Genomic DNA, 9,615 nt, shown 5'->3' on the forward strand with positions numbered 1-9,615 from the left:
CCTGGGCGCCCATCCTCAGCTGCTGCTTCTTCCTTTCGGGCCCCTGGGCCTGACCTTCCTTCTGGGTCCGCACAGAAGGCCTGAGCGCGTCGCCTCTAACACTGGTCCAGCGCGGGGAACGCGGTGTGCCTCGGCTGCCATCTCCTGGAGACTAATTCTAGTGGACGTCGAGAGTGAAGCACAGCCTCAACAACATTACAGCTGGTGACCGGTGAGGTGACAGAAATAAACAGGGCGCTGTGCCGGGAACTAACAGATGGTCTCTTTAGGGTGTATGAGGTGTCCCTTGACCCTTCTCTCCCCGAAGTGGACATCAAGGTGACTCCTCCCCCCAGGACCTCCTACCCGTGGCGTCCTGCGACCCCCACCCCCGCTGCCAGCCCAGTCCTCCCGGGAGCCCTCGGGTGGAGCACGGGGTTGGCTGAGCGGATGGGGGAGCCTCTGCGGACACAGTCCAACCCCGCAGGATGCAAGTGGCGCAGAATCCTGGAAAGAGCTTCCGAGTGAAACCCACGCCCGCCAGTGGGGCGGAGCCTTAGCGGGGAAGGGCGAGTTCCCGCAAGACCAGTGCGGAAGGGAAGAACGCGGTGTAGGGAGGCAGGGGCTCAGGAGGGGGCCCGCAGCTGGTGCCCAGAGCCAGGAGGAAGGAACTCCCCCGGGAGTGGAGGGGTGGCCCTCGGGACGCCTCACGGGTCCCATCTCTCAGCGAGCTCCAGGCAGCCTCGCCCATCGCTCCTGCACCCCACGCGCCCTGGCCCAGAAATGGCGCTGGGCTTGGACGGGGATCACCTCGAGGCCGGGGCTACCCGAATTTTAGGGCCTGGAGACACCTGTTGCTTTCAGGGACTCCAAGCCCTGTATTTCTCCGTCTGACTCAGCTCCTAGTCCGCACGGGAGCCTCTGCTCTTTTCCCGACATCTCCGGATTTCAGCAACCGGCTCAGCTTCCTCCTCATCCGCACCTGCACCATCATCTGTCCACACATATGCAGCTTTCGGTTCCTCCTAGATGCCCGGCTAACCCCCAACCCATAAGATTCTATACCCTCTGGATTCTAGGCACTTTTACTGCCACTTAACTATGGTCACGTACTCCATGACCCCATATGAGCCTTGTCATCTTTCCCAACTGCTCAACTTCCTCAATAGTTGTTTTCAATAACTCTCTTATCTGGTTTTTTCTGTGCCTCTCTTGCCTCTCTAAGTGTCTTTCTCCGGCTCTTTTTTCCCTCTATTGACCGCTTATATTTTGGCGTTCTTAGGGCTCGGGTGCTCTTTACACTGTCTCTGGAAAATCTCTCCATTCCCGTGACTTCAGCTATACCGATTTGCTGAGGACCCCTAAGTTTTTCTTTTTTGTAGAGACGGGGTCTCACTATGTTGCCCAGGCTGGTCTCAAACTCCTGAGCTCAAGTGACCCTTCCACCTTTGCCTCCCAAACTTCTCCTGAACTTTCCATATAACCTTAGCATGTCAAAAATGAAATTCATTTTCTCCTCCAAATTCATTCAGTTTCCTATTTCCCCGATCTTGCTTATTGTCACTGCCATTCACTGGCTTGTCCAAGTCAGTAAGTCTGGAAATCATGCCAGCTTTCTCCTTCCTCACTCTCCCACCCAACAATCCCCAGGTCCTGTCTATCCGTCTTCTTAAACAGCTCTTCCATTCATTTTTTAGTTTTAGGTTTTTCATTAAATGAAAGACATTTCCCTAATTTCCTAGTATTTTACCTGCTGTTTCTGATGGTCACTATTCAGAAGGCAAATGACATGGTAAATGCCATCTGTCCTTACAACACCATTCTTGTTCCAGCTTCCCTCTATCTCTAGACAGTATGCTCTCTCTTGTTTCTCACAGCTAGGTTTCTTGAAAGAGTAGTCGAAGAGGGCTGTCTCCACATTTCCCTTTTATTATCTCAATCCAAATCGATTTGATTTTTATCCCAACCACTCTCACTAAAGTAAGTAATGACTAGAATACTGGGAATTGTCCTCTCTTCAATCTTAACCCTCCTTTTTCTCTAGTATCAGCTGCTGATACTATTCACCTCCTTCCTTTCCTTTGTCCAGCTTTTTGTGTCTCTTCTCCTTTTTCACGTCCTCTTTGCTATGTCCTCTTTCTGAAGCCATATCTTAAATGTTGGCATTGCTGGGCATGGTGGCTCATGTCTGTAATCCCAGCACTTTGGGAGGCAAAGGTGGGAGGGTCACTTGAGCTCAGGAGTTCAAGACCAGCCTGGGCAACATAGTGAGACCCTGTCTCTACAAAAAAAGAAAAAAAAATTAGCTGGGCATGGTGATGCATGTCTGTGGTCCCAGCTACTTGGGAGGCTGAGGGAGGATCACTTAGGCCTAGGAGTTCAAAGCTGCAGTGAGCCGTGATAGTGCCACTGCACTCCAACCTGGGAGACAGAGTAGAGACCTTGTCTCAAAATAAATAAATAAATAAATAAAAAATATGTAAATAAATAAATATTGACATCGTCTAGGCTTCTTTCATCAGAGCAATGCCTTCTTGATATGCAAGCTCGCTGGGCCTATTTGTGTCTCCCAAAAGTTCACTTGGCACCTATACAGCATACTTCAGTCTTTACTTCTATCTCCAGACATTTCTACCTGCTACTCCTTCCCCCCATGTTCTCTCTCTCTCTGTTAATAATGTCATCATGTATCTAATTATGTATGTTAAAAAACTAAGACATACGGTACTCTGCTCTTTTCCTTGCCCTCTCCCCCAAAATCAACTTTGTCATTAGCTCCTGTGATTTCTGCCTTCTAATGAGTTCTTGGCATCACCATTGCCATTGTCTGGGCTTAGGCCCAAATTACTTGTGTTCTGGTCTCCCCCTGCATCCTAAGTATTGACATTACAGTAAATCAGACAGACACAGAGAGAGAGAGTGATCAACAAATCATGCTATCATGCCACTTCTCTGGTTTTAATTCTATAATGATATTCCATTGCTCAAAGAATAAGCCCCAAATTTCTTAGAATTGCATGAAGAATCTTTTCCAGTTTAGACTTGACCTACTGATTGGGTTTAACCTCATTCAGTGTCATCATGGGCCACTCCCCAGCATACACCTTCTATTCTACCCACAAAATATACCCATTCTTCACCTGCTACAAACCTTTTCACAATCATGTTTTTAGAAACATGCCATCTCTGTCTAATATATTCTTTCTCCACTTGCCATCTGTAAAATCTCTCATCCTACAAGACTCATCTCAACTGATGCTACTATGGATTCATTCTGAGTCACTGGAGCCACTGTTTCCATCATGCTGTTCTTATCCTGCTGTGTACCTGCTCCATTAGAGATGCTGTCCACTCTGTTGTAAATACAACCTGTCTTTCCCATTTATCTAAGATACAGAGAAAAAGAAGGTACATATTTTACTTAGTTTTGTTTCTCAACTTCCTTATGGCCTGTTACAGTGCTCAGTACACTAAAAGTCTAATAAATGAAGTATGGGCAAGTAGTAAATGGTTTGTTTTATATCATTTCCCAAATCTGTTATTTAGCGAAGAAGTGATTTCAAGGGATGAACAAATTTGATGTGGGAAGGGTTTAGAAAATATCTAAGCATCTAAATGTAAAAAACGGTCTGTGCTTCAAAAACTACAATCACTTTTTCTCTTTTTAAGAAATAGTACAATAGAAATCTAGAGTGGAGCAGGAGAGCATGGCCTTATTGCATCACTGAGTCCTTTTCCCTCAAAAATGAATTATTTTGATTTTTAACTGTGGGAACAAGAGAGGTAAATTTATACTGAATTTTTCCATGAATCCCAGTAAGGAGGAGAAAAAAGCAATGTTGCATCTATATTGAAGGACTGTGAATTTACTTCAATTCCAGACCTATTATTTCAGCTTAGGGAATGGATGCCACTAGGGATAAGGAATCTTCTTCAGCACTTGGTCATTACCAGTCTGTGAGCAGAGATGCAGTTTGTTGAGTGCCAGAAAAATATGTTCCAGCCTCAGTGCTTGACCCTCCACTAAGATATTTGAAGATATGGCCGGGTGCGGTGGCTCACGCCTGTAATCCTAGTGCTTTGGGAGCCTGAAGCAGGTGGATCATGAGGTCAAGAGACTGAGACTATCCTGGTCAACATGGCGAAACCTGTCTCTACTAAAAATACAACAATTAGCTGGGCGTGGTGGTGTTCGCCTGTAATCCCAGCTACTTGGGAGGCTGAGGCAGGAGAATTGCTTGAACCCGGGAGGCAGAGGTTGCAGTGAGCCAAGATCGTGCCACTGTATCCCAGTCTGGTGACAGAGTGAGACTATCTCAAAAAAAAAAAAAAAAAAATTGAGGATATTAAGCAGGTTCTTTGCCCCAATCCCAGAATACATCCGACATAAGCCAGCCCTTTGCAATAAGTTCAGGATTCCAGTGGAAGAGCCAGCAGGACTGTTCTCACAAGTATAGAATAGCAGCTGGAGTTCAGAGATTAGAGTTTCAGCCAGATAGTCCTTAGAAGGGAAGCCTAGAGAAATCTGAGGTCCACCTTCTAGCTATGCTCACATGCCCAGTGAGAGGCAAAGAACAGCCTATCAGCTACCTTTTAAGTATCTTTTTAGAGGAAGGTTTTCTGGGATAGAAAAATTAATGACCTCAATCTTCTAGATGCTTTTCTTCCAGGAAAGAGGGTTGCCAATTCCCTGAGGAAATGAGTGTTCATCCTTTATTTGCTCACTGCTTGCAATCTCGCCAGATCTCTGCTTCTTATGTCTCCACCACTTTTGACTATCTCATTCTAAATTGTCCTCTTTGACTCAAACAGCTTTCTTAGGTGAGTCACTGGGAGTGTCTGCTATGATTTCTTTGGGGCAAGTGTTAAGACATTAAATGTGAAAATCTAAAAGTATTATAACATTACTGATTGGATATTGGTATATGTCACTGAATCACGTTTCTATTGTTCATTGAAAACGTTGCAATGTTAACTAATCTATCAGGAAAACCAAATATATAGGTGCAGATAGTTACCTGGGAACTTGTTTTATGTTTTCTCTTGGAGGGCAGATATTCCAGCTCCAGATCAATCCCAATGTTTTGCACTGTATGTGTGTGGTAAATATTTGCTTAACTAAGGTAGTTGGGTTAAGCAATTGATCTAACCATGATGATTTAAACCACTAGGGTCAATTTTTTACTCATTTAAGGTTATAGTTTACAATTTAGACACTTAGCCTTACTTGGATAATTTGAAATTTGAGTCACCTATGCAGGAAAATTTGTAGCATTGAATGCCTATATTAGAAGAGAAGAATGTTTGGAAGTTCTAAAATGACTCATGATAGCTTCCAACTTAGGATACCAGATAAAAAAGATTAAATTAATCCCAGAGTGAGCAAAACAAAATAAATGATAAAAATCAGGGCATAAATCAATGAAATTAAAAACATGAAGTCAAGAGAGAAAATCAAGAGAGAAACCAAATGCTGGCAGTTTGAAAAGGTCAGTAAAGTTGATAAGACTGTAGCCAGGCTAATAAGAGATTATAGAACTAATAAGAGATTATAGCAAGGTTGCAGGATAGGAGTTAATATATAGAAGTGAATCTGTTCCCTATATACTATCCATGAACAAATGGAATTTCAAATTAAAAACACAATACTCACTACATTACCTATCAAAAACTGAAATACTTAGGTCCAAGTCTAACAAAATATGTATAAGATGTATTTAAGGAAAACTACAAAACTCTGTTGATAGAAATCAAATAACTACATAAATGAACAGATATTCCATATTAATGAGTAGGAAGACTCAATATTGTCAAGATGTCAGTCCTCGCTAACCTGATGTATAGATTCGATGCAATCCCAATCAAAATTCTAGCAAGTTATTTTACAGATATTGACAAACTGGTTCTAAAGTTTATGTGGAAAGACAAAAACCTAAAGTAGTCAACATGACACTGAAGAAGAACAATGTTGGAGAACTGACACTACCCAAATTCAAGGCTTACTTTAAAGCTACGGTTAGCAAGACAGTGTGTTATTGGTGAAAGAATAAACAAATAGATCAACAGAACAGAATAGAGAATCTAAAAAGAGACCTACACAACTACAGTCAACTGATCTTTTATAAGAGGGGCAAAGGAAATGCAATGAAGTAAAGATAGTTTTTTCATCAAATGGCGCTGGAACAACTTGGACACCACATGCAAAAATAAATGAATCTGGACACAGACTTTACACCCTTCACAAAAATTAACTCAAAATATGACACTATAAAATGCCTAGAAGATAATATAGGAAAAATCTAGATAATTCTGAGTTTGGTGATGACTTTTTAGATACAATTCCAAAGGCATGATTTATAAAAGAAAGAATTGATAAGCTGGACTTTATTAAAATTAAAATTTTCTGTTTCATGAAAGACACTATCAAGGGAATACAAGACACACCACAGGCTCAGAGAATATATTTGCAAAAGATACATCTTATGAAGGACTGTTATTCAAAATATACAAAGAGCTCTTAAAAATCAACAGTAAAGAAATAATCAACCCAATGAAAAAAGGGCCAAAACCTTGATAGACACCTCATTAACGAAGATATACAGAAGGCAAATAAGGTTAAGAAAGTATTCTCCACATTATATATCATTATTGAATACATATATAATGGCCAAAATCTGGAATACTGATATCACCAAATGTTGGTGAAAATGTGGAGCAACAGTTGTTGGTGGGAATGCAAAATGGTATATCCACTTTGGAAGACAGTTTGGCAGTTTCTTTCAAAGCTAAACATACCCTTACCACACACTCCAGCCATTATCCTCCTTGGTATTTACCCAAAGGACTTGAAAACTTATGTTCACAGAAAAACCTGCACACAGATTTTATAGTAGCTTTATTCATAATTGCCAAAACTTTGAAGCAACCAAGATATCCTTCAGTAGGTGAATGGATAAAGAAACCTTGCTACATCCAGACAATTGAATATTACTCATGCAATAAATAAATGAGCTATCAAGTCACAAAATGGAGGAAATATAAATGCATATTACTAAGTATAAAGAGCTAATACGAAACAATTACATACTGTATGATTCTAATTACATGACATTCTGGAAAAGCTATTCAAGACAATAAAAAGATCACTTAACTATTGTTGTTCAACAGGGAATTGAACAAGAGCAAGGGATAGAAAGTTTATTCAAATAAATTACAATAGAAAACTTTCCAAAACTTGAGAAAGAGATCAACATCCAGATGCAGGAAGGTTAGAGAAAGCCAGTTTCAAGTTAATGAAGACTACCCCAAGGCACATAATAAACTCTCAAAAGTGAAAGACAAAGAGAGGATCCCAAAAGCAGCAAGAAAAAAGCAAACAGTATTTATAGGAGCTCTAATTCATCTGGCAACAGACTTTTCAATGGAAAACTAGAGACCAGGAAGGAGTGGGAAGACATTGTTCAAAACCCTGCCATTTAAGAATACTATATCCAGCAATGCTATCATTCAAAAATGAAGGAACGATAAAGTCTTTCCCAGAAAAACAAAAGCTGAGAGAATTCACCACACCACACACACACAAAAAGAAGCTAATGAGAATTCTTCAATCTGAAAAAAAAAAAAAAAAACCCACTAACATGCAAAAAGAAAACATTTGAAGATATAAAACCCACTGGTAAAATTAAGTACATGGACAAACTCAGAATACTCTAATACTGTAGTTGTGGTATGTAATTCATTCATAACTCTAGTATGAAGCCCAAAAGGTAAAACTATCAAAAACAACAATAGCTACAGCAACCAGTTAAAAGATAGGCAATATAAAAATATGTAAATTGAGACAACATAAACTAAAAATTGGGGGATAGAATTAAAGTGTATTTTTTTCATTTTCTTTGTATCTATTCTCTCCTTTATAATCTGAGTTGTCACCTCTTTAAAATAATTTGTTATATCTATAAGGTTTTAATATTATAGGCCAATATCACTGATGAACATAGATCAAAATATCCTCAAAAAATTACTAGCAACCTAGACTTAACGACACATTAACAAGATTATTCACCATTATCAAAGGTAATTCATCCCAGGGATGCAAAGATGGTTCAATGTATAATATATAAATCAATAAATGCAATACACCACATTAACAGAACCAAGAACAAAAACCATATGATCATTTCGATAGATGCTGAAAAAGCATATGATAAAATTCAACATTGCTTTGTGATTAAAAAAAATGAATTGGGTATAGAAGGAACATATTTCAAAGTAATAAAGGCCATGTGACAAACAAATAACTAATATTAAACTGAACAGGAAAAATTGAAAGCTTTTCCTACAAGATCTGGAAGAAGACAAATATGTCCAATGTCATCACTTTTATTCAATATAGTACTGGAAGTCCTGGCCAGAGCAATTAGCAATTAGGCAAGAGAAAGAAATAAGGGGCACCCAAATTGGAATGGAAGAAGTGAAATTAGCCTTGTTTGAAGACGACATGGTCTTATATTTAGAAAAACCTAAAGACTCCAGCAAAACAATAGTTAGAACCGATAAATGAATTCGGTAAGGTTGTAAGATATAAAATCAACATACAAAACTCAATAGCATTTCTACACATCAACAATGAACAATCTGAAAAAATCAAGAAAATAATCTCATTTACAATAGCTACAAAGAATATAAAATGACTAGTAATCAATTTAATCAAATAAGTTAAAGATCTCTACAAGAAAAACCACAAAACAGTAATGAAAACATAGACAAGAACACACAAAAACTGGAAAGATATTCATGCTTATGTACTGGAATAACTCATATTGTTAAAACATCCATTCTACTGAAAGCAATTTAAAGATTCGGTGCAATCCCTATCAAAATACCAATGGACTTCTTCACAGAAATAGAAAAAAAAATTCTAAAATTTATATGGAACTACCAAAGAGCCAGAATAGGCAAAGTAATTCTGAGCAAAGAAAACAAAGCTGGGTGCATACTACTACCTGATTTCAAAATTTACTGCAAAGCTATAATAAGCAGATCAGCATAGTTTGGCATAAAGACACACATACTAATGGAACATAACCTAGATATAAATAACCTAGATATAAACCTAGATATGAATCCACACATTTATAGCCCACCCATTTGTGTTTTTTTTTCAAGATGGTGTCTTGTTCTTGCCCAGGCTGGAGTGCAGTGGCACAATCATGCCTCAGTGCAGCCTCGACCTCCCCGGGATTAGGTGATCCTCCCACCTCAGTCTCCCGAGTAGCTGAAACTACAGGTGCACACCACCATGACTGGCTAATTTTTGTATTTTTTGTTGAGATGGGCTTTCACCATGTCTCCCAGGCCAGTCTTGAACTCCTGGCCTCAAGCGATCCACCTGCCTTGGCCTCTCAAAGTGGTGGGATTACAGGTGTGAGCCACAGTGCCCAGCCCAGGCAACTCATTTTTTACAAAGGTGCCAAGAATACACAATGGAGAAAAGAGTGTCTTCAATAAATGGTGCTCGGGAAACTGGATAACCACAGGCAGGACAATGAAACTAGAGCCCTCTCTCTCACTAGACACAAAAATAAAATAAAAATGAATTAAGTTCTTTAATGTAAGACCTGAAACTATGAAACT

The sequence above is a fragment of the Papio anubis genome, chromosome 19 (assembly GCF_008728515.1).
Source record: "Papio anubis isolate 15944 chromosome 19, Panubis1.0, whole genome shotgun sequence".
Taxonomy (NCBI): Eukaryota; Metazoa; Chordata; class Mammalia; order Primates; family Cercopithecidae; genus Papio; species Papio anubis.